Genomic DNA, 24,948 nt, shown 5'->3' on the forward strand with positions numbered 1-24,948 from the left:
TGTCTTTCAGGGGTTTTACTCACTGAAGATGGCAGGGTGAGTAACCCGGGCGTAGTTGGGATGAACCAGGCTGGAACCAGGTATCCTTCAGGCTGACTGATGAGGGTGGCTACCGACTCGCCTTCCTTAGCCCTTCTGTGGTTTGTGGTAACCCCGACTTTTAGTCCCTATGGGGGTCACCCAGGGAAGTAGCTGCTCCCCTCGTTTGTTTGCCGTTTGCTTGTCGCCTGGACCAGATCACTCCAGCTGCTTGCCTCCTGTGAACTATGGGCCCTAACTGTGGCTACGTGGCTGCGGCTTTTGGGGTGTTGTGGCGTGGGCTTTAAGGGCCCCACACCGGCAGGTTTAGCAAGGAAAGGTGGATCTATCCCCGCACCGGGATCTGCCGCCCGTTTGGGCCTGGTACTCCCTGACAGTCTCCGTACTTTCCACTACGCGGCTCTCTCTCCAGCTGTGTGTGGAGTTCGGGCAGCACTACCAGGTGACCGTTCTCCCCCGTCGGTAGTCACTGCGCGGACGCTGTTAGACTGCAACAGCCCCAGGGGTCTGCTCCTGACGTCTGCTCTCCCTGGACTGCACACTAAACTGACTCACTACTCCTCCTCTCCTGTTCTTGCCTACGCCACCTAGCAACCAGGCTCTCTACCACACCCCTTGAGTGGAGATGGAGGCTTTGCACCGGCTTCGCCCCCTCCTGGGATCCCCAGGGGTCCTCTCAAAGGTACATGTGTGAGACCTGATCACTATGCGCCTGTGTAGTCACACCTCGGTCAGCCTTCTGGATTACCTGTATTGTACTGTCCCCAGCATGGGTGCAGTACTCAGTGGTGCCTGACCAGGTCAGGGGCGCCACAATTAGGCCAACCAAAAAATTCTTAATAATTTTTGAAAAAAATCAATATTTTTTTCACAGAAAATTTAATTTTAGTACTTGAGAGAATTTTGGTTTAATAATGTCTAAAATAATGTACCCCTTTCTCTGTGCAACAATCTTTCACTGTGCAAATACTTTACTGATTACTGAACACAGATTTTCCTGCTAATATGCCATTCCATAGTCCAAAAAATTTCTGAACAATTTTGTAAAAAATTAATAAAAAATTAAAATTACTTATGAAATTCAAAGAATTTTGGTTAGGTGATTTTCCACAATTTGGCCCTTTTTCACAATCCTGATCAGGGTATTACAGGGAAAATTCAACCCAGATACAGTAAAAATTAAATGTAATTTCACCCAAAATTGGAAAGAAAATTAATTTGTTATATTGAAAAATTGATGCATGTAATATGCTAAATTTTGGTTAAAAAAATGTTGCATTTTGTGCCCAAACCTGTCAGCGATGGCTTTTTAAATCAGTAAATAATGGCGGCTAGGTGTCTTCCATTGAGACTGAGCGCATGCGATTCTTTTGCAAAAGGTAGTATAGTGAAGGTTGTCCTGCATCAATTGTGGTGAACTTGGACACATAGGAGTACAGTTTCCATGTAATTGGACGATTGAATGCATGTTTCTTGAGCACGGAAAATGAGTGTATGGAGAGCAATAGGTGAGGAGGATGATAACAATGACAGGGCTCTACTATATACCAGAAAGATGATCACCAGAAGAGGAAGGAGGACATATTGAGACTTGCATAGCTTGCTGGTCAGTTTGCTTTCTCCACATGAACAAGTGGTGCCGTTCCATATGCTGATGGAGTGATGTAGTTCCTATTCGATGGGTGCCCGGATTTACCAGCTTATTTTCCAACATCACAGCCTGCGCAAGGCAATGTAGTTGTCCTCCAGCAATATTGAAAATAATTTGCAAACATTAGAAGCCCGCAGGTACAACTCGCCATTACCATGACCAGACCTTTCACATGATGTAGAGCTTCCTCCACCATTACGTGCTCCTGAGATGACAGCAGGAAAAGCTGATTCGGTACCAGAGGATGTTTTTGATGCACATTGCCTGTGGTGTCCATCGACAATGTCAGCAACATTCTCGTAACAGTACCATACCTGTCTAAAACAGGGGGCACAAGGGGAACTATGGTCGTGGTCAGTGTGTCATGCGACCCCCTGGCCCCGCTACAGACAAATTATCGGGCCCATAAATGTTTGGGCTTCGTCCACTTACTTGCCAATCGGGGTAACTTCATCTCTTCTATCTTCTGGCACAGAAGCAATCAAGGAGACAACACAAATGGATTCTCTTCTCATTCATTCTCATCAATTACAAAATATTGTGAACATTGCAGCCGGGACCTTCAGGGTGGGAAATTTTTTGATCTCTTGGTACACCGACCACCTCCTTACTGAATGCTGCTGAAAAGCCTGAGTAATTAAATCTTATTTTTATCTCTGGGATTGCAATTTTAACCTGTTTTAGAAAAAAAAATATAATTTTGTGATACTGTGTGGTTGGCTGCTCATTACAGGTCCTACAAGAAAAAAAAATCGGTATATGTTTTTTTTAAATTATATTGTCTTTAGGAAAACTATAGAGTTCCTTGCTGGGAAGAGTCCCAGGAAGAAGCAGCTGTCTATTCCCACCATCTCTGTCCACAGGTCACATTATTGTGCTATATTAGGGCAGGATTAAAGAGGACTTCTTTGATATTGATGGCCTATCCTGATGGTTGCTAATAAATATCAGATTGGTCTGACAATAAACACTCCTTCCGATTAGCTTCTGCTTTGGCTAGATCCCGGTATCGGTAGTATATAGAGCTGGAATAGCAGAAATTCATACACTGTTTAGTAGTCATTCTCAGGTACTGCAACCTAGCTCTGGTGAGGGTGTTGGATGTCAGATCTCCACCTAAGGATAGGTCATCAATGTTCAAGTCCTTAAATAAGAAAAAAAGGAGTAAGAAGGTATAGGGAATATAGAGGGTATAGGAAAAGAAAGAAAAGAGAAACTCAGTGCCTAACAGTGCAACTGTGGCGCCCCTGACCTGGTCAGGCACCACAGAGTATTGCACCCATGCGGGGACAATGCTTCCAGGTAATCTCCAAAGGCCAGGATGAGGTGCACACACAAACATATAGTGACCAGGCCTCCCACATCACCAGAGGGGACCCTTGGGTAGCCAGAAGGGGTTAACTTTCAATTCCCAGCTGGGGGTGTGTTCAGGGGCTGGTTGCTAGGAAGCAGGGCAGAGAGAGAGAGGAAGTGAGGAGTCGAGAGGAAGAGGTTGAAGTGTATGGAGGGGGAGCAGAGAAGCTCCCGTGCAGACAGGTCCTGAGGAGTGCTGTAGCTGAAAGCGGAGGAGAACGGAGTACTGTGGGTCGGCCTGAAGAGCATCCAGAGAAAGAGGGGTGGCTGAGTACGGAGATCCCGGTATCCGAGCACACAAGGGGAACTAGGTCCCCAGTACAGGCAGCAGATCATCCAGAGCTGCTTAACCTACAGGTTGGGGGGGTACTTCATGCCCTCACCACGACTACACAGAGCTTGAGCCAAGCAGCACACCAGGCCCATAAGGGGACAGGGCCAGAAGCCATCCCACCAAGGCCACGCTGCCGGCAGGCGAGCCAGAGAGAGGGGAGCAGGGTGGTAACAGCTTCCCTGGAGGGGTCCTACCACGCTTCAAGCAAAGGATCCTCCTAAAACAGAAAGAGTGCAAGGAAGGCGAGTGGACAGCTACCCTCAGAACGGCCTCCTGGAATTCCTGGTTCCACCTGGTTATCACAGTGTCGCCTGGGCATCTCACCGTGACCTCCAAACAGTGAGTAAACACGTTAAAAGACTTCTTGGACTGTGTTTGAGTCATTCTGCGACTTGTGGTACTACAAACTCACACCGGGCCCTGGGGCTTGCCTCACTCTCAGGAGGCTACTATATCCGACTGCACCCACCATCAGCCCCAGGCGTCCCCTAACCTGCAGTGGCGGTCCCCACTGACCGCAATACTGAGAGTGGCGTCACGATCAAAACTGAAGATTCCCTACCTGTGACCAGCACCAGCTACGTGGAGTCCCTGAAGGTATGCACCGATACAACACCTGTGGGGCTTCACATCTTCTGGCGTCACGAACAGGATAAGGACTAGACCTGTTCAGACAGGTGACCGTGTGCCTCAGAGGTCCGACCGCAAAAATTGAACCGCCGCCATATTGCCATCTTCAAAAGCGCGCGCTGCAGCCCGCGCGAGGGAGAAGAGCACCGCCCACGAAGAGGTGTGGCCGCCCCAGAATCCCCACAATTCAGAGAGCGTTCTGACCCAGGAAGTGGAAAGGGAGCGCGCAGATTTCTGAAGAAAAATGGACGCTGCAGGAGGTAATGCCCCTGGTCAGGGCGACGCAGCCCAAGCGATGCCAGCCCCTGTCGCGCTGGACGCCGCAGCGCCTGGTGCCGGTGCCGCGGTCGCAGCTGCGCCGGCCGAGGTCGCCCCCATAATGCCAGTGTCCCTGTTGTATGCCCCAGGGGCGCAATGGCTGCCTCAATACGCCGGTAAAATAGACACGCTGACCGGGTTTAAGAAAAAGATCAACACCCTGCTAGACATGCACGCGATGACTGGTAAACAGAGGGCCGCTGTGGTGCTGGGACAATTGACTGGAGCAGCAGAATTGGAAGCTGAGTCCTGGGCCAATGATGACCGGAGCTCTGTTGAGACCATCTTTGCCAAACTAGCAGCTGCTTTTGAACACCGCACGGAGGGAGAGCTAAGAACGGACTTCTATCACTGCCGTCAGAAGCCCCAAGATAGTATAAGAGACTATGCCCTCAGGCTGCAGGCGGCACTACGGGCTCTCAAGCTGGTGGACCCTGTCAGTGACCAGGAAGGAAACCGGATGATGAAGGAACAATTCCTGCGGGGCCTGCGCTCTCCTGAGGATGGGAAGCAGATGAAGCTGTGGTCCCTAGAACACCCCGACGTGGACTTTGCCATTCTGAAAGACCGGGCAGTGAAAGCACTCCAACCCCCTGTGGACACAGACCCTGCCAGTTCCACGGCTGCAGGAGCGGAATCCTCCACGCAGGCCCTGATGACTGCAAAAGGACTCAACGCGCCAGCAGAGACCATAAGTACGCTATCCTCCCAAGTGCAGCAGCTCACTAAGGACGTCGCACAAATCCTGAAAGCAATGCAGTTGCCCTCAGAGACCAAAGTCCCTCATCAGATCCTGCTAGCCGACAACCCAGAGGACGTCCCTTGGATGCGGAGGAGAAGGGGTCCCCCAACTCGAGGCAGGAGCAGTGATCGCTATGACTCAGCTGGACAACCCATCTGTCGTCGTTGCCAGAAGGCAGGTCACTATGCAAGGGCCTGTCCTTTAAACGAGTCAAACCTGGGGCCGAGGGCCAGTCCTCAGGATTAAGAAGATCAGGCCCAAGTCGCTGCTGTGATCAGTACGTGGGTGGACGTCCTGTCCTGTCCATCGTCTTGGACGGGATCCCTACCCCGGCATTATTGGACACCGGCTCTCAGGTCACCACGATCCCGCATGTCCTTTATCGGAGGTTTTGGTCGGACGACGATCTCCGACCACCGGACCCCTCCCTCACCATCTATGCTGCCAACGGACAACCTATAGACCAGATCGGGGTCAAAGAGGTAACCATAAAGGTGGGAAGGCAGGAAATGAAGGGACAAGGACTGATTGTTGTGGACACTGATGTTAGAGAAAGGAACCCGCAAATGATTTTAGGCACTAATGTCATAGAAAATTGCCTAGGGGAAGTGTTGTTGTTGCTTCACCAGATTGTTGAAGGTGCTGACGGCAGGTCGCAAAGAGCCTTGCAAAAGGAGATCCGAATCATTCTGAGGAAGCAACAGGTAAAACAGACTGGCGGTGAGATTGGTAGTGTACGGGTGATGGATGCTAACCCCATTGTGATACCCCCACGGAGTGAAATGATGATGTGGTGTAGAGCAGCGGTAGGTCTCAGAGGACAGGATTACCAGGCTGTACTAGAGCCCACTCATTCAGACCACTGGCCCACGATTCTGACAGCCAGGGGGGTAGTTGATGTACACAAGGGACGAGTGCCTGTACGAGTGTTGAACTGTGGGGAGGAGGAAGCCAGACTACCAAGGTACGCTACCATAGCCAAACTGTTTACATGCTCAGATGACGCCATAACACCTGTAGGTCCCCTGACACAAGCTGACTCAAAAGAGGGCGAGACCTCCCAAAAGCAGTTAGAGGACTGGTGCCAGAAACTACACGTGGGGACTGACTCTACACCCGACTACCAGAAACATGGGGTTTACAGGGTCGTGCAGGAATACGAGCAGGTCTTTAGTAAGAACCCACTAGACTTTGGTAGGATCAAAGGGGTGCAACATCACATACCCACAGGCAGTCATCCTCCCATTAAGGAAAGACATAGGCCTATTCCACCAGCCCATTACCAGCGCACAAAGGACATGCTGAAGGACATGAAGGAGGCAGGAGTCATAAGGGACAGTTGCAGCCCCTGGGCAGCTCCCCTGGTCCTGGTAAGAAAGAAGGATGGCACGATGAGGATGTGTGTGGATTACAGACGGATAAATCAGATAACACACAAGGATGCCTACCCTTTGCCAAGGATAGAGGAATCCCTCGCTGCCTTGAAAGCCTCTAACTACTTTTCTACCCTAGATCTTACTAGTGGCTACTGGCAAGTATCTGTAGCAGAAGAAGATCGGGAGAAGACGGCCTTCACCACCCCAATGGGCCTCTGTGAGTTCAACAGCATGCCATTTGGACTCTGCAATGCCCCCGGGACCTTCCAGAGGCTTATGGAATGCTGCCTAGGGCACCTCAACTTTGAAACCGTCCTGCTCTACCTGGATGATGTCATCGTGTACTCCAAGACCTATGAGGACCACCTGAAACACCTGGCTGAAGTCTTTGAAGCACTATCCCGATATGGAATGAAGCTGAAACCATCCAAGTGCCATCTACTGAAGCCAAGGGTCCAGTACCTAGGTCACGTGGTCAGTGCAGAAGGAGTAGCACCGGACCCAGAGAAGGTCACAGTCATCCAGGAATGGCCCACACCTACCACCGTCCGGGAGGTACGTCAGTTCCTTGGCTTGGTGGGCTACTACAGAAGGTTCATCAAGGGCTACACGAAAATGGCGGCGCCTTTGCAAGAGCTCCTGGTAGGCCACCCAAAGAAGAGAGGAAAGATCTCCGGCCCGCCATTTCACTGGGGAGAAGCAGAAGAACACTCCTTCAGACAAATGAAAGGGGCCTTGACGGGTGAAGAGATCCTAGCCTACCCTGACTACGGTCTGCCATTCGTACTGTACACAGATGCCAGTAATGTGGGACTGGGAGCAGTGCTTTCACAGGTGCAGGGAGGCAAAGAGCGTGTGATTGCTTACGCCAGCAGGAAGCTCAGGCCTACCGAAAGAAACCCAGAGAATTATAGCTCATTCAAGCTAGAGTTCCTGGCCATGGTATGGGCTATCACAGAGCGGTTCAAGCACTACTTGGCAGCCACCAAATTCACTGTCTTCACGGACAACAACCCCCTGACCCACTTGGATACTGCTAAATTGGGTGCCATGGAGCAGCGTTGGGTAGCCCGGCTGGCGAATTATGACTTTACTGTCAAGTATCGAGCTGGCCGCAAGAACGGCAACGCAGATGCTCTGTCCAGGATGCCTCACCTAGCAGACGAGGGTGAAGATGAAGATGATCTGGAAGAGATTGAGCTGCCAGCGTTCCATCGCCATGGAGCAAAACAGTGTCGGCAGTCGCGTGCCAACCGCCAAGAGGTGACCCTGAACCCACTACCTCATTACAACTGGAAGGAGACCCAGGAAAATGATCCAGCGGTGGGCTTGGTAAAGAAACTGATCAGCCAGCCTGGCGCCAGCCTTGACAAAGGAGCCCCACCTGAGGCACAGTACCTATGGAAGGAGAGGGGTCGATTATTCATCTATCAAGACAAACTTTACAGGAGCATCATTGACCCGAGGACGCATGAGAAGGTGTGGCAAGTGATTGTACCACAGAAGGATACGAGGATGGTGCTAGAAGCCTATCACAATGGTGCAGGCCACTTTGGTTGGAAGAAACTGGAGGCCCTACTTAAAGTAAGATTCTACTGGGTGGGCATGAGATCTGCCCTAGAGAAGTGGTGTCGAAACTGCGGGCCTTGCAATCTTAGAAGAAAAGACCAGCACCGCCAGAGAGCACCACTCCAGCCCATCCAAACTAAACGGCCCCTGGAGATCGTGGCCCTGGACCATGTAAAGTTGGCACCCAGCAGACAAGGCTACAACTACGCTCTCACTATGGTTGACCACTACTCCAGATTCCTGGTGGTAGTACCAGTCAAGGACTTGACAGGTCAAACTGCAGCCAAAGCTTTCCAAACACACTTCTGTCGACCACATGGCTATCCAGATCAAGTGCTCACTGACCAAGGACCAGCCTTTGAAGCTGAAGTGTTTAAGGAGTTTTGTAACCTATACGGCTGCCAGAAGATCCGTACTACGCCTTACCATCCTCAGACCAATGGCATGTGTGAGAAAATGAACCACATCATTCTCGACCTTCTGAAGACGCTCCCACTAGAAGAACGAAGTCAGTGGCCGGAAAAGCTGCCCGATCTAGTGGACATGTATAACAACATCCCTGTGAGTTCCACGAACTGCACACCGGCATACCTGATGAGGGCCAGACCAGGGAGATTGCCAGTAGATCTGGAAATGGGAGTTGAGACCCCTGAAGACCATCTACAAGGTGCTGATTGGGATTCCAACCGCCAAGCCCAATACAAGAAAGTACAAGAGTGTGTGGAGCGAAGCCTGACTCAGCAGCGTGAGAAACAAGAAAAGGCCTACAATCGAAAAGCACCTGCTGTTCCTTTGATGCCAGGAGATATAGTTCTCAAGGGAAAGAGAAGGCGTCATAAACTTGACAATCACTGGGAAGAAGAACCCTATACCGTGTTACCATCAACGCTTAGCAATGAAAAGACATGCCTTATCAGCAAAGATGGAGGAAAAACAACAGCTGTCGTTTCTAGAGATCGCCTAAAGAAATGTCCTGAACAACTAAGAATCCCTGAAGAAATTCCCAACCCTGTGCCAGTTCAAGAACCAAAAGAAAGGATGATCCATACTGCGCTTGGAGATTTTCCAGCAAGTTGGCCTCAATACAATGGAGCAGTTGTTATTCCAGTCATTACATTCACTCAATCTAGAGAAGTAGGAGACCTAGAAGCACCTGTTCAGAACCTAGAAGTGCCAAATGTAGCTGAAGCAGAAAACCACGCATTGGTATCAGTACCCAGTACACCCAGCATTCACATTGAGACACATACAACGGGTGGGAGGACACAACCTCAGACAGATGACAGTATAGTACTGCGTAGATCAACCCGCAGCAACTTTGGTCAGCTCCCATTACGCTATAGACAAAGTACAGTTTAGTTGAAAGTGACGGTATGAAGTGTAATGTTTAACCTGTTATAGTTAAGCAACGTTTAAGCGAAATGTGCCCACAAGGACTATTGTGAGACTTCCTTAAAATGGTAGACCACCGGTTATGAACTGGCTTTAACCACAAACTTTTGCATTGTAAAAAGTTACCTCCTTGGTACCAACCACAGGGTCTGCCTGTTGAGGGGCATGGCTCTGCACCAACAAGGGGGCACGCCTGTTTATGGGGCCTGCCCTCCAACACTCGGAAGCGGGTACGCCTGTTTATGGGGCCTACCTTACACCACTCTCCTCAGGAGAGGAAGATTGGAGGAAAGGTCTGGGGAATGTGATGGCCCAGACCTGGTCACCAAAAGGACCGGCGACCTACCTCCTGAAGGTTTTTGGGTGGGGTTCGGACATGTGGGTGGTTGGTGGTGGAATGGTACCTGGCATGTTTAAATGTAAATAATTGCCCCTGTGTGGGAAAAGTTTGTATTTACCTTTTTCTTTCTCTTGTCTTTGCAGCCCGAGGACGTGCTGATGATAACTAAGGGGGAATGTGGCGCCCCTGACCTGGTCAGGCACCACAGAGTATTGCACCCATGCGGGGACAATGCTTCCAGGTAATCTCCAAAGGCCAGGATGAGGTGCACACACAAACATATAGTGACCAGGCCTCCCACATCACCAGAGGGGACCCTTGGGTAGCCAGAAGGGGTTAACTTTCAATTCCCAGCTGGGGGTGTGTTCAGGGGCTGGTTGCTAGGAAGCAGGGCAGAGAGAGAGAGGAAGTGAGGAGTCGAGAGGAAGAGGTTGAAGTGTATGGAGGGGGAGCAGAGAAGCTCCCGTGCAGACAGGTCCTGAGGAGTGCTGTAGCTGAAAGCGGAGGAGAACGGAGTACTGTGGGTCGGCCTGAAGAGCATCCAGAGAAAGAGGGGTGGCTGAGTACGGAGATCCCGGTATCCGAGCACACAAGGGGAACTAGGTCCCCAGTACAGGCAGCAGATCATCCAGAGCTGCTTAACCTACAGGTTGGGGGGGTACTTCATGCCCTCACCACGACTACACAGAGCTTGAGCCAAGCAGCACACCAGGCCCATAAGGGGACAGGGCCAGAAGCCATCCCACCAAGGCCACGCTGCCGGCAGGCGAGCCAGAGAGAGGGGAGCAGGGTGGTAACAGCTTCCCTGGAGGGGTCCTACCACGCTTCAAGCAAAGGATCCTCCTAAAACAGAAAGAGTGCAAGGAAGGCGAGTGGACAGCTACCCTCAGAACGGCCTCCTGGAATTCCTGGTTCCACCTGGTTATCACAGTGTCGCCTGGGCATCTCACCGTGACCTCCAAACAGTGAGTAAACACGTTAAAAGACTTCTTGGACTGTGTTTGAGTCATTCTGCGACTTGTGGTACTACAAACTCACACCGGGCCCTGGGGCTTGCCTCACTCTCAGGAGGCTACTATATCCGACTGCACCCACCATCAGCCCCAGGCGTCCCCTAACCTGCAGTGGCGGTCCCCACTGACCGCAATACTGAGAGTGGCGTCACGATCAAAACTGAAGATTCCCTACCTGTGACCAGCACCAGCTACGTGGAGTCCCTGAAGGTATGCACCGATACAACACCTGTGGGGCTTCACACAACAACTTCAAAATGGGTTTATAACCCCAGGATAGTATCAACTCACTACATGGCCACTTTCTGGGGAAGCGCAAATGTGTCGCCCAGGGAAGGGGGTACTCGTCCCGGGCAATAACAAGTGGGAATGTCACTCTGGTGGCCGTTGCCCAGTCCCGTGCCCTGAGGACGCTTAATGAAATGGCAGGGGCTATTTACAAGGGATAATAAAGTTAATTTTTCGTGACGCCACCTGCGGTAGTGCGGCAAGGGAATAGGTGCCGCCGCTGCTGCTGATGAGGGACTAGGGCTGATGGAATCAGCAGCGAGTGTGTTAATTCCCTCCGCAGGTAGGGTAAACCCCAGTGTCCTCTAGGTGATGGATGAGGTGGATAGTGCATGAACAGGCTATGAGACCTCTTGGTGTTGGATGAGGTACAAAATGCAGGAAACAGACACACACACTGCTGGTTACCGTGGTGCTGAATGAGGTGCAGGCTGAAGGGAATCCAAACAGGCAAAGTCCGAGTGAAACAGGGAGTCTTTACTGAAGATTTTTTCTCACAGGTTACACTCTCCTGGTGCTGGGGACACATTCCTGGTTCCGTTTGTCCCGGCTCTGTCTGTGTAGCCTGGCTATGGCCGCCTCCGTGCACTTCTCTTGCACAGCTCTGTCAGAGTCCCTTACAGACCCTGTAGCCATCTTCTTCTCATCTGGGCATCGTGCGATGATTCCTCAGGCCTCGCACCCAGACCTGACACCCAGCTGGGCGTCCTCCTCCTTCCTTCTCTTCTCTTTGTCGCTGTCTGGACTTGTCTGATTTTCCTCCACTTCACTCACCAACCCATCCCCTTCCCCCTAGGGACATAGCTACATGAAGGTTGGATTTATACCTCCTAGGTAACCTCCACTTCCTGAACAGGCTTTACACCATAGGACGGCCAACCCTCTTGTGGTTCAGGGTTGTGTGTTTTAGGTGTGTGCAGTTTTAGCCAGAGCTAGGACTTCAGGAACCAGGTTGTAGATTTTAGTAGCATGACCGCAGGGGTGCTACACAAAGAGCAGGTATAACACTGGGGGTCATCAGTGTAAAGTTGAGTGTACATTTTTTTCTCTAGTCTTCTGCATATAGAGCAGCATAGTGGGTGTTTGTATAATGAGAGAGAGCGTTAGGTCTAAGGTGTGTATATACTGGGATCTTGTTCCTGATATGTGCATTGGAAGAGTCTGGAATGGGATGTGTACATGGCAGGATCCGGTCTATGGTCCGGTCTGTTATCTGTACACAAGCTTGGTAGTAATACAGTATATGAAATGGGGCTGGGGTCTATAGTTTTATAAAGTATGTCTGTTTAGAGATCTGTTGTGCTAAGGGGCAGGTTTTATATAGTTCCATTAAAAATGTCATACTTTTGGTGCGCATCCCATATAAATGGAGGCGACTTTAGGAAATAAGTAGATCTTATGTATAGGATGGGTGTCAAACCTAAGGCATTTCATTGTAAATATATAAAAGTTGTATATATATATATATATATATATATATATATATATATATATATATTCTTGTCACTTGTTTTGTGCTAATATTTTCATTTTCTTATATTTTATGATCCAAATTGATCAGACCTGAATAATGTATGAATCTGTAATAAATTTTGTATCGTGAGCTGTAAGAAAATGTCCCAATAAAGTACTGACGTTAGCAGTGTTGGCTGTTTTCACGTGAACCATGAATTTGGAGTATCATCCTGAACATTTGTACTTATGATGTCGGTTGAAAGAGTGACCCACAGAGCCGCACATGGCGAGGTATAACAGACCCCTTTTACAGTTAAGCAGATTAAATTGGATGAGCTGTTTCACTTGGATGATGATTTGTAATAATATTTCAAAGCTTCCACCTCCCACCACGCCGAGAGAACATTACATTACACGGCTCTCATTAAAAACCCGAAGGTGACATTGTGTCTATTGTGAATGTTACAACAGTGGAGCAGAGTGAAGCTTTGTGTCTCCGTTTTATGGCTTTCACAATTACGGGAAGACTTCCTATGTTTGGTCTGAAGGAAAACAATGGAAATAAAAAATAAACAGATAATTTTTATACCGTAGAATTAAAAAAACCTCGTCAGACGACTTAAAATATGGAGAGTTATTGTTAATAAACAAGTGGTGTTGAGATAATCTCATCCCCAGAATGTGTCCTATTTAACGTGAAGTGTCAGAAAGACATTTCTATTCAGGCTGGTGGACAAATTATATTGCTTTGGGCATGACATCTAGTGAATTTGGTAAAAGCAAATATTTCTTGAATAGAAATAATGCCAGTTTAGCAAGTGGTGGTCACTTTGATGAGTAAGGTTTGGAAAGGTCAAGTCCTTCTCCATTACTTCCATTACTTTATTTTGTTTTTTCAGGCTGAGTTTGGCAATAAATTTTATCAGGATTGAGAAAATGGATGTGGGGGGCCTTTAGGGACAAGTGCCCTAATGTTGGCAGCGTTTAATGGGGTGAATGCTATTGTTGGTTCCTGTAGAAGGAGCATACTGGCTCAGAAACGCGAAGAACTATGAGCAATAGATGCTGTTAATCACTCTGATAACTCTCCTGAGATTGTCCGGCAGCGCGGCATTACAACCCCTTTCTCCTACTCATTTAATTGAAACATAAACTAAAAATCCATGTATTTTATTTGGAGGGAGCAAAATAATTTGAATATTTGTCCTTGTTTAAAGAAAGCCTTTCCGTACTCCTGGTGTTCCAGTCTAGGTGTTCGGAGGGCTAGCCAAACTCAAAAAGGGCTTGCTCTCTTAGGACAATTCTTGTCATCTATATCTTTCAGGGCATATTCCATCTCATAGAAAGGAAGGGGGGATCCAAAGCTTGAGACTTTCATCAGTGTGCCAAAACAGACAGTAAATCTATAAGACCACGCTTCCACTCTGAAAATTGGTGTTCATCCTTTCAAACTGGTAGTGCAACAATCTAATTATCACATATCTTTATGGAAAAGGAGTTGCATTAATGGATCCACCAGTTTAATATACATTTGTCACAATCTGACTTTAGGATCCTAAGCTATTACAAACATCCGGATTACAACTGATAGTGGAGATGCCGGAGTCCCATGCCTTGCTATTCTCCTGAACAGAACTAATCTGTTCCCCACAGGGAAGGTAGTGGCAGGAGTGTGATGGTAACACAGATTAAGGCCTCCAACACACATCCGTTAAAAATATGCACGTGCCGCGAGACACGTATTTTCCCTGTGTGTTGCGTGTGGTAAGTACGTGTCTCGGGTACGTGCGGTCCACGTGTATTCTCCGTGTGCTATCCACGATAGCACACGGATAACCGGTAATTTTCATACTCACGTGGTCCGCGCTGCTGTCCAGGGTTCTGATCTTCGGCTCCAGCCCCTCCCACTCCCCGCTGACGCTGCGTCCGGCTCGTGACCGCACGCCCACCTCTTTTACACGCTCATAACGAGTGGAGGCCGACAGGAACATTTTGCAGCGGAAGAATCTGCGGGGATGGTGGAGGTGAGTATGTGTTTTTTTAATTTTAAATTTATGACACGTGTTCTCCGGCGCGTGTCACACGGAACCGCATCCACACTACATCCGTGTGGTACGGGTGCGGGCCGTGTGACACCCATGCTGCCGGAGAATACGTGGACATGTCAGCGTGAGAAAATAATGGACGCAGGTAAGTACGGAACGGACACACGTTCCGTTACAAAATACTTACGTGTGTCCAAACAATAAGGAAATGAGTAAAAAGCTGTGGAGAAGAAGCGCAATAGGGTTTTACCCCAATAACACACGGGGTAGAGACTAGAGTTGAGCGCGGTTCGTGGTTCGTGGTTCTCCAGTTCTAGGCTCGAGTGATTTTTGGGCTGTTCGAGATCGAACTAGAACTCGAGCTTTTTGCTAAAAGCTCGATAGTTCTAGATACGTTCGAGAACGGTTCTAGCAGCAAAAAGCAGGGCTTTTTACAGCTACAGTGAGCAGGAGCCATCGCTGGCAGCCTGCCACAAGCTGGTAACCAAGATAAACATCGGGTATCCAAGCAAAGCGCTTTGGTTAGTAACCCGATGTTTATCTTAGTTACGTGCAGGAAGCCCACACTTTCCCGCTCAGCTCGCTCCACCCCCTCCTGCCCGCGGCATGTACACATACATACACATACACAAACACACACACACACACACATCCACCCCACCCCCCCCCCCCGCCCGCCCCCGCCGCTCGCTCGCTCGCTCGCTCGGCTTACCTGCGGTGATGAAGTCCCGCCATCCCGACCTCAGCGCTGTCACTGTCCTCCATGGCCGCCGCTTGTCACATCACCTATCGCTTCCGACCCGAGACTGACACTGGCGGTGACGTCACGGACCTCTCGCGATACTTGATGTGAAGGCGCCGGTCATTGACCTCAGTGACAGGGGCTGTCAGTGTGCTGGAGATCAGCGCAGGTAATGTACCTCACTGACAGCAGCACTTGTCACCCCCCTGCAGTGACCTGGGCTGACCCATTGATGTTAGCTCAGGTCACTGCACTGCTCTCCCAGCCAATGGGGAACATCCTGCTCTTCATTGACTGGGACAGTGTGCATCGTCATGGCAACCCCTTGGATTACACCAGACCTGGATTTGTTTTTCAATCTAATAAATTGGTTAAAGAGGGAATGTTTTGGGGAGTGTTTTTTCAAATAAAAATGTGTTTGTCGTGTATTTTTTTTTTATTACTGACTGGGTTGGTGATGTCGGGTATCTGATAGACGCCTGACCTCACCAACCCCAGGGCTTGATGCCAGGTGACATTACACATCTGGTATTAACCCCAAATATTACCCCGTTTGCCACCGCACCAGGGCGCGGGATGAGCTGGGGCGAAGCACCAGGATTGGCGCATCTAATGGATGCGCCACTTCTGGGGCGGCTGCGGCCTGCTATTTTTAGGCTGGGGAGATTCCAATAACCATGGACCTCCCTAGTCTGAGAATATCAGGCCCCAGCTGTCTGCTTTACCTTGGCTGGTGATCCAATTTTGGGGGACCCCTACGTGTTTTTTTTTTTAATTATTTATTTAATTTAAAATAACAGCGTGGGGTGCCCTCAGTTTTGGATTACCAGCCAAGGTGAGGTTGCCAGCTGTGGTCTGCAGGCTGCAGCCGTCTGCTTTACCCTAGCTGGCTACAAAACTAGGGGGAACCCTATGTCATTTTTTTTTCATTTTTTTGGCTAAATACAAAGCTAAGCACCCCTTAGTGCCACATGAAAGGTACCAAAGGGTGTTCCACTTTTTCTCCATTTTTTTCTCCACTTTCTCTCCACTTTTTCTCCACTTTTTCTCCATTTTTTTCTCCACTTATTCTCCACTTTTTCTCCTCTTATTCTCCACTTTTTCTCCACTTTTTCTCCACTTTTTCTCCTCTTATTCTCCACTTTTTCTCCACTTTTTCTCCACTTTTTCTCCATTTTTTTCTCCACTTTCTCCACTTTTTCTCCACTTTTTTCTCCACTTTTTCTCCTCTTATGCTCCACTTTTTCTCCTCTTAATCTCCACTTTTTCTCCACTTTTTCTCCACTTTTTCTCCACTTTTTTCTCCACTTTTTCTCCTCTTATGCTCCACTTTTTCTCCACTTTTTCTCCACTTTTTCTCCACTTTTTTCTCCACTTTTTCTCCTCTTATGCTCCACTTTTTCTCCACTTTTTCTCCACTTTTTCTCCACTTTTTCTCCACTTTTTCTCCTCTTAATCTCCACTTTTTCTCCTCTTATGCTCCACTTTTTCTCCACTTTTTCTCCACTTTTTCTCCACGTTTTCTCCACTTTTTTCTCCACTTTTTCTCCTCTTATGGTCCACTTTTTCTCCACTTTTTCTCCACTTTTTCTCCACTTTTTCTCCACGTTTTCTCCACGTTTTCTCCACTTTTTTCTCCACTTTTTCTCCTCTTATGCTCCACTTTTTCTCCACTTTTTCTCCACTTTTTCTCCACTTTTTCTCCACTTATGCTCCACTTTTTCTCCACTTTTTCTCCACTTTTTTCTCCACTTTTTCTCCTCTTAATCTCCACTTTTTCTCCACTTTTTCTCCACTTTTTCTCCACTTTTTCTCCACTTTTTTCTCCACTTTTTCTCCACTTTTTCTCCACTTTTTCTCCACTTATGCTCCACTTTTTCTCCACTTTTTCTCCACTTTTTTCTCCACTTTTTCTCCTCTTAATCTCCACTTTTTCTCCACTTTTTCTCCACTTTTTCTCCACTTTTTCTCCACTTTTTCTCTACTTTTTCTATGGTCGGTCTACCCATTAGCTCTGCCATGCATAGTGTAGCTCTACACCTACTGCACATGTTACTTTATGATTGACATCTCTTTCGTACCAGAGCTGTCTAAGTCTACTCTGACCCCATATTTGTCATTACTATATTGTCCTTGTACTGTATTATGACATTTGTATCATGTGTTTCATTTCTTGCTGTGTTGCAATTTTTTTGCTGCATCCCAATTGTACCTCTACATTGTTCGAGTTTATGTTATTGTTCTCTCACTCTTATGTGATACTGATTATTGTCATTTTTCATGATTACATGCAGATAAGTCCAATCTGACGAAGGCTCAGGCCGAAACGTCATTTGTAACTTGTTTTGGACAAAAACATATATGCTTATGAAAAAAAAATTTTCTTAATACGGACCAATAAAGAGTGATTTTGCATTACTATCCGTTGTGACTTACTGACTTAGTCTGGGAGATATAGAGTGCCGAGGTTACTCACTAATTTTATCTATTATTACCTCTGAGCACCTATATACCAGTGAGCAGAGCTTCCTCTACAGTAGTTCTCCTGATTAGGCATGCCCTTACCTCATGAGCAGGGCATTGCAGCTTTGGTAGCAACCATTACGACATGGACTCTGCTGCTGTGGACCCGGGGAGAGTGAGTGCAGATTCATTGCACCCACACTCCTCACATGAAGGGTCCGCACTCCTAGAAAATGGGGGATACGTTCCCTGAGTGTCTCCCCCCCATATTCTAGACGGTCCAGAGTCGTCGTGGGACCCCTTTATTTTTTTTCTTACAATAAATTGGTGAAAGAGGAAATGTTTTGGGGACTGTTTTTTCAAATAAATTTCTTTTGTCGATTTTTTGTTTTTGTTAGTACTGACAGTTTATGATGTTGGGTATCTAATAGACGCCATGACATCACAAACTGCTGGGCTTGATCTCAGGTGACTTTACAGCTAGTATCAACCCGATTTATTACCCCGTTTGCCACTGCACCAGGGCACGGGATGAGCTGGGGTGAAGCGCCAGGATTGGCGCATCTAGTGGATGCGCCACGTCTGGGGTGCCTGCGGCCTGCTATTTTTAGGCTGTGAAGGCCCAATAACTATGGACCTTCCCACCCTGAGAATACCAGACCACAGCTGTCCGCTTTACCTTGGCTGGTGATCCAATTTGGGGGGTCCCCTACTTTTATTGTGTAATTATTAATATTTATAAAATAATTATAAAAAAGAGCCTGAGGGGACCTCCACATTGGATCCCCAACCACGGTAAAGCTGCCAGCTGTGGTTTTCAGGCTACAGCCGTCTGCTTTACCCTAGCTGGCTATCAAAAATGGGGGGACCCAACGTAATTTTTTTTTTTTAACTATTTTTTAAATAGAAAAAATTAATGGTCTTCCCTGTATTTTGATTGCCAACCAAGGTAACGGCAGGCAGATGGGGGTGGCAACCCATAGCTGTCTGCTTTATCTGCGCTGAGAATCAAAAATACCGCGGAGCGCTACGTCATTTTTTTAAAGATTTATTTTTACAGCACTGTGATGTCCAGCAATCAAAATACAGGGAAGCCCATTTTATTTTTAGTTATTTAAATAAATAATTAAAAAAAATATATGTTAGCTCCCACTGCATTTTTTGTATTGCTAGCTAAGGGTAATCCAAGCAGCTACTGGCTGCTAACCCCCACTGCTTGGTGTTACCTTCACTGGCAATGGAAAATCCAGGGAAGCATTTTTTTTTTTTTTGCCAAAAAGCTACAAAAAAAGGACGTGAGCTTCGCCATATTTTTGTATGCTAGCCAGGTATAGCAGGCAGGTGCTGGAAGAGTTGGATACAGCGCCAGAAGATGGCGCTTCTATGAAAATGCCATTTTCTGAGGTGGCTGCAGACTGCAATTCGCAGCAGTGGGGCCCAGAAAGCTCAGGCCAACCGGTGGTGCGGATTCCAATCCCAGCTGCCTAGTTGTACCTGGCTGGACACAAAAATGGGGCAAAGCCTACGTCATTTGTTTTCTAATTATTTCATGAAATTCATGAAATAATAAAAAAAGGGCTTCCCTTTATTTTTGGTTCCCAGCCGGGTACAAATAGGCAACTGGGGGTTGGGGGCAGCCGTACCTGCCTGCTGTACCTGGCTAGCATACAAAAATATGGCGAAGCCACATAATTTTTTCAGGGGGCAAAAAACTTCTGCATACAGTCCTGGATGGAGTATGCTGAGCCTTGTAGTTCTGCAGCTGCTGTCTGTCTGTATGGAGAAGAGCAGACAGCAGCTGCAGAACTACAAGGCTCAGCATACTCCATCCAGGACTGTATGCAGAAGTTTTTTGCCCACCAAAAAAATGACGTGGGCTTCGCCATATTTTTGTATGCTAGCCAGGTACAGCTGGCAGCCACGGGCTGCCTCCAACCCCCAGTTGCCTATTTGTACCCGGCTGGGAACCAAAAATATAGGGAAGCCCGTTTTTTTTAATTATTTCACTTATTTCATGAAATAATTAAAAAACAAATGACGTGGGCTTCGCCCTATTTTTGTGTCCAGCCGGGTACAACTAGGCAGCTGGGGATTGGAATCCGCAGCACAGGTTAGCCCGAGGTTTGTGGGCGCCTCTGCTGCGGATTTCAGTCCGCAGCCGTCCCAGAAAATGGCGCCCTCATAGAAGCGCCATCATCTGGCGCTGTATCCAACTCTTCCAACAGCCCTTGAGCCGGGTGGCTTGTTGGGTAATCATGAGTTAATACTGGCTTTGATTTACCAGCCAGTATTAAGCCAGAGATTCTTAATGTCAGGCACGTTTGACCCGGCCATTAAGAATCTCCAATAAAGGGTTAAAAAAAGACACCACACAGAGAAAAAATACTTTAATAGAAATAAATACACAGACACATTAGAGACTCCATCTTTATTACCCCTGTCAGCCCTCCACGATCCTGCTCTTCTGTCTTCTTTCTTTCTAGTGTAGTAGTAGTGACGATTGTAGTGAGGGGCATCACTTGGGGCTGGGGAACCTCCATCCTAACTACAATGCTCACTACAATCGGGAAGCAGCGTGCAGCCTTCACTCCGTGAGTGATCACTGCTGGCTGCTAGCAGTAACGCTGACAGACGCGTTACCATAGCAACGGTGCTCCCGGAGCCGCGGTTAGCGGTGACGTCACCGCTAACTGCGTTGCTATGGCAACGGTGATCTCCGTTAATGACCGGCTGTGTCAGCCGGTCCCTAACGGAACGGGGAGTCGACCGTGTGCTAGAGCATGTCGCCGGTACACGGCGATACACATATGTGCACCGTGTACCGGAGAGATGCACTCGCAGGTCCTACATGACGTGTCATAGTCATGTGACCAGTCTGTAGCCAATGAGATAATAGCCACGTGACTGGTCACATGGCTATTTTGACGTCACGATAGGTCCTGCTTCTCTGCTGGCAGTGCAGGTCACCGGGAGGATTCAGCGATCATCGGATGGAATAGCGGCAGGAGACAGAGTGCAGAAGGGATCGCGAGGACCGGTAAGTGTTATGGCAATGTTTATTAACTGTTTGTGTACATTTATAATGCATTTTTATGTGTTTGTGATTGCCTCCCATTATAGCCTATACGTTCGAGTTCGGTTCGTCGAACGTTCGACGAACCGAACTCGAACGGGACCCCCGTTCGGCGAACCGGCCTCGAGCCGAACCGGGACCGGTTCGCTCATCTCTAGTAGAGACAAGGAGCAGTAATACTCACCAAGTGAAGTTGTGAAAGTCACAACTACTATGCAGGCATGGAAAGTTTTGATCAAGGCAGCAGCAACCCAGACTGCAGATAACAGAGAACAATAGAGGAAAATAGGGTTTTTTTTGAGCCGCGCCAATGATCACTTCTCAGGTATTCAGATTAATGGATCTTTATTTTGCACAGGTCTACGCGTTTCTGGAGTCTCAGCTCCCTTCCTCAGGACCATCAGGCATAAGAACACATCAAAGTCCCCCACAGCATGTGATCAAAGGAGACTAACAAGCTGCCCAGCAGAGATTAACTCTTACTAGCCTGCCTATGAACTACAAGTCTGTTGGTCGATGCCCGAGCCTGCACTGATCACAGACATCAGAAAAGTTATCAGGCACATCTTTAGTTTCCACAGATCCTGACACTGCCCTGACAGTTGGTGTTTTTTTTTAAAATCCTCCCTGTGACAGTCGTTTTGCTTATCTTGTTTCATAATATACTAAATAAATAGGGATAATAAAATGCTAGTTTTTCTGAATTCCAGAAACAATCAGCATTGATTCATTGTATGGGAAAAGGTTTTATTGAAAATAACTAAAAAGTAACAACTACAGGACATAAGGTGCAATATTTGGGTCACTGATAATGAAGCTGGGACATGATTCATGATTCATGTGCACATGAAACGGGAACAAGTTGGCTGCAATGAATGCATTGTCCTTTCAATTTAATTTGTGAGAGACAAAGGATTTACAAAAAGGATTTGCCTGTGTCTGAAAATTAATGTCAGAGGAAGCATTGATGACCAGAACTCCCGAATAGAATAGCAAGTGTTTGTGTCTTCTATGACTTGTATTACTAAAACGTATATCTGGTTGTCATTTTGGTTCAATTTCCTCTTCTAAACAATGGACATGTCTCTTTTTGGATCAAAAGGACATGTGTGTGGTTCAGACGAAAACATGGTCTGTGTGAAGACACAATTGTGTGAAGATGCCCATAGATTTTAATGAGGATCTGTGTGAACGTGTCTCTGATACGGATGAAAATGGATTCCAAATGTACCGGAAACAGAAACATGTAAAGAGGGCCTATTAGTGATGCCCATACTAGTAGATTAGGCTGTCTGCCCCCCCTAAAAATATAATATACAGTAAATGAATTGGTTGATATTTTAGTCAAAATACACAAGTTTACAACCCACGTCAAGGGCTCTCCTTGTCTCGCGAGTCCCTATACTAAAATAAAGCAAAGCCTCAGAAAACGGAATACATTTCATTTTTATTGACAAATATATCAAGTTTATGTAAAACTCAATATCTACAGTATTGAAACTTTTTTCAAGACTTTTGCATTTTGTCCTGGCAGCTTGATATCATCTTCTAGGCCAAAACGTGACTGATGACCCATTCATGTTTAATCAGTGCTTGGAAATTTATCTCAACTTCTGTGTTCTTGTTTGTCGCTTGTGAGGCTTGATCGCAGGTTCTTAATGGGACTGAGATCTGGGGGGTTTCATGGCCACGGACCCAAAGTTACAATGTTTTGTTCACCAAGTGACATGGTCTCCACAATGCTGGAAAAGCATTACCCAATCTTGGAGTCACAATCTTTTTAAAATTGTACCAGAATTGAATCACTGTTCCCCTTCCTTGTCTCTTCTAGGCAGTATTGTAATGCCTCCTTATAATTTTAGTTATACATAATCTTTCCCAGTTTGGGAGTCAGAATATTTTTAATATTGCACCAGAACTGAATCAAATTCTCTTTTTTATGTGTCTTCCAGGGGGTAGTACAACGCCTCCTTGTAATACTAGCTATGCCTCCCACTGAGTGCATGGACTCATTTGCTATTGTAGTTCCAATACAATCAGTTGTATCAGCAGTAGATTGTGACTGCTAGACTAGTTCTTATGTGCCAGGGAATCCAGCTAATCTATGTAACCCCACCTCCACCCCTGATTGGCAGCTTGGCGACAATGTGGGTGGGGTTATACACAGCTCAGTATTCTGACCACTCTTACATCTACAGTAGGAAAAAACAGGGTTTTTATCAAAATGTCATCAAGCAGTCCAGTAAGTGACACATCGCTGGAATCGGGCTCTTTGCCTCTACATCATACTGGTCTGGGATTCTATATTAAAATTACGCGCCCACGGGCTTGGAGATTACTCATCAGTGGGCCGTGGTGCTTCTCCTGGGACAACGCGGTGGTCTTGCCCGGTTCCGTGACCCTGGGTGTCAATAAAAGGCTGGGGATGTGCACAATGGGGGTTGTTGTTCGTGAGTCCACCTAACAACGCAACTCAGATGATTCAGCTCTCCACAGGCAGAGCCATGCCCCAAGGAGGATGGTGGTGTCGTCTATCGGTTGCTGACAGCGTTGGGGGTGAGATGCCATGGGCGATGGCAGTAATGTAACGACACAAGCGGTGCAGTTCAAGAGCTCTTTACTCACTGCTCACACATTCAGTTATTGGAAAGTGCCGATCCCAGCTGTGATGGACTCCAGCCGATCACGGATACTTCGGAGGTTGTGACTAGTGGTCCCTTCTGTTAGTCTCCTTTCAATGGTCTCCCTGCACCCCAGATCCTGGGCCGTGGAACAAGTCACGGGTGCATGCTGCACTCCCCGCGAACCCTGGGATTCCCCTTCCTTTCTTAAGAACCAGGGTTGAGCTTACAGCTCCAGACCACGGGCCCCAAACTGTTCATTTTCTGCTGCTCCTCCAAAGTGCAACCTCACACGGACACTGTCCGGTGCAGACTTCCCTATTGTGTGTTGGATGGCTCCTAACTTCCCCCTGTGGGTGCCCTGCCTCCCGGGTTCCTGACTAGTGGGTATGAGGTCCCATACCTCGTGAAGGCTACCCCAGCTCCTACCCTAGCCCGGTCTCAGTGACCGAATCCCCGTGTTATGTGTTCATTGTGGTTGTTACCGGGGACGACCTCCTCCGCATCCAAGCAGAATACTACACCTTAAGTGAGGTGCAGTACCCTGTGGTGCCTGAAGCCATAGGGGCGCCACAAAAACCTGCTGACAGATTCCTTTTAGAACATCTTTGCCAACAGTACATTTTCCTTACAGGATAGACCACATCCTCAATAGCATTGTGTGCCATGTACTTTATGTTATTCTAATATTTAGCCTTGTTTATTTGCTTAGGATAAAACCCATCTGATGACTATGAATATTATTTCTCTAAAGCTGTCATGCACATAGTTTTCGCCTGCATTTCTTTAACCAACCTTGAGCAAATTTAGAAATAATTTCAGTGCTCTCGTAAACCAGAAGTTGCACATTTACATGTCCTCCGGCATCATGTGTGACAAGGGGGTGACGAAGCCATCTGCAACCTCCTAGTGACGCGCTTAACTGACGGTAAAAAATAATCTACTTTGCATCTATACAGACAAATCACTGTTCTGGCCCGGACAAAACTATTCCTAGCTCAGTGATCTAAGTGAAGGCCAGATGTTGGCTCCTAGTCGCCGTGTTGGTAAAACTGTGACCGCACTGGATGTTTCCGTACCAAGGACAAGACTAGAATACATAAAACACTTATAAGCTACATTACATATTAGAACAAAAAAATCTGACAAATGATGTGAACATGCAAGAAAAGTAATGAAATATAATTATGTGTTCCAAAACACTGCGGTTAGATAGTCATTGTCAAGTTGTAAGGGATTTTGAGCGGATCGCCCTTTAATCATGCTCATTATGGTCTGACAATGCGTATGTAAAGACAGAGAAGGCATTATTACAGGCTCGTCTGCAGCTTGTTCCTTACTTTCATTGCACACAAGCAATTAAAACATCAGAAAGCAATTGAGATAAAAAAAAAGTCGGCACTGTCAATGATATTCCTGTTGATATTTTTAATTTCCCGGAGTGTTAATCTGTAATTTATAGAGAAAGGGTTTGGATTGCTGAAGAGGAAAGGAAAAATTAATG

At 47.4% G+C, this 24,948-nt stretch overlaps 1 protein-coding gene across 2 annotated transcripts in view; it reads left to right on the forward strand.

Annotated features, from left to right (window-relative positions):
* Positions 1–24,948, forward strand: part of PRKCG (protein kinase C gamma) — a 763,615-nt gene that overhangs the window by 504,618 nt on the left and 234,049 nt on the right. The window lies entirely within an intron of this gene.

This window comes from Anomaloglossus baeobatrachus, chromosome 11 (assembly GCF_048569485.1).
Source record: "Anomaloglossus baeobatrachus isolate aAnoBae1 chromosome 11, aAnoBae1.hap1, whole genome shotgun sequence".
In the NCBI taxonomy this organism is placed as follows: Eukaryota; Metazoa; Chordata; class Amphibia; order Anura; family Aromobatidae; genus Anomaloglossus; species Anomaloglossus baeobatrachus.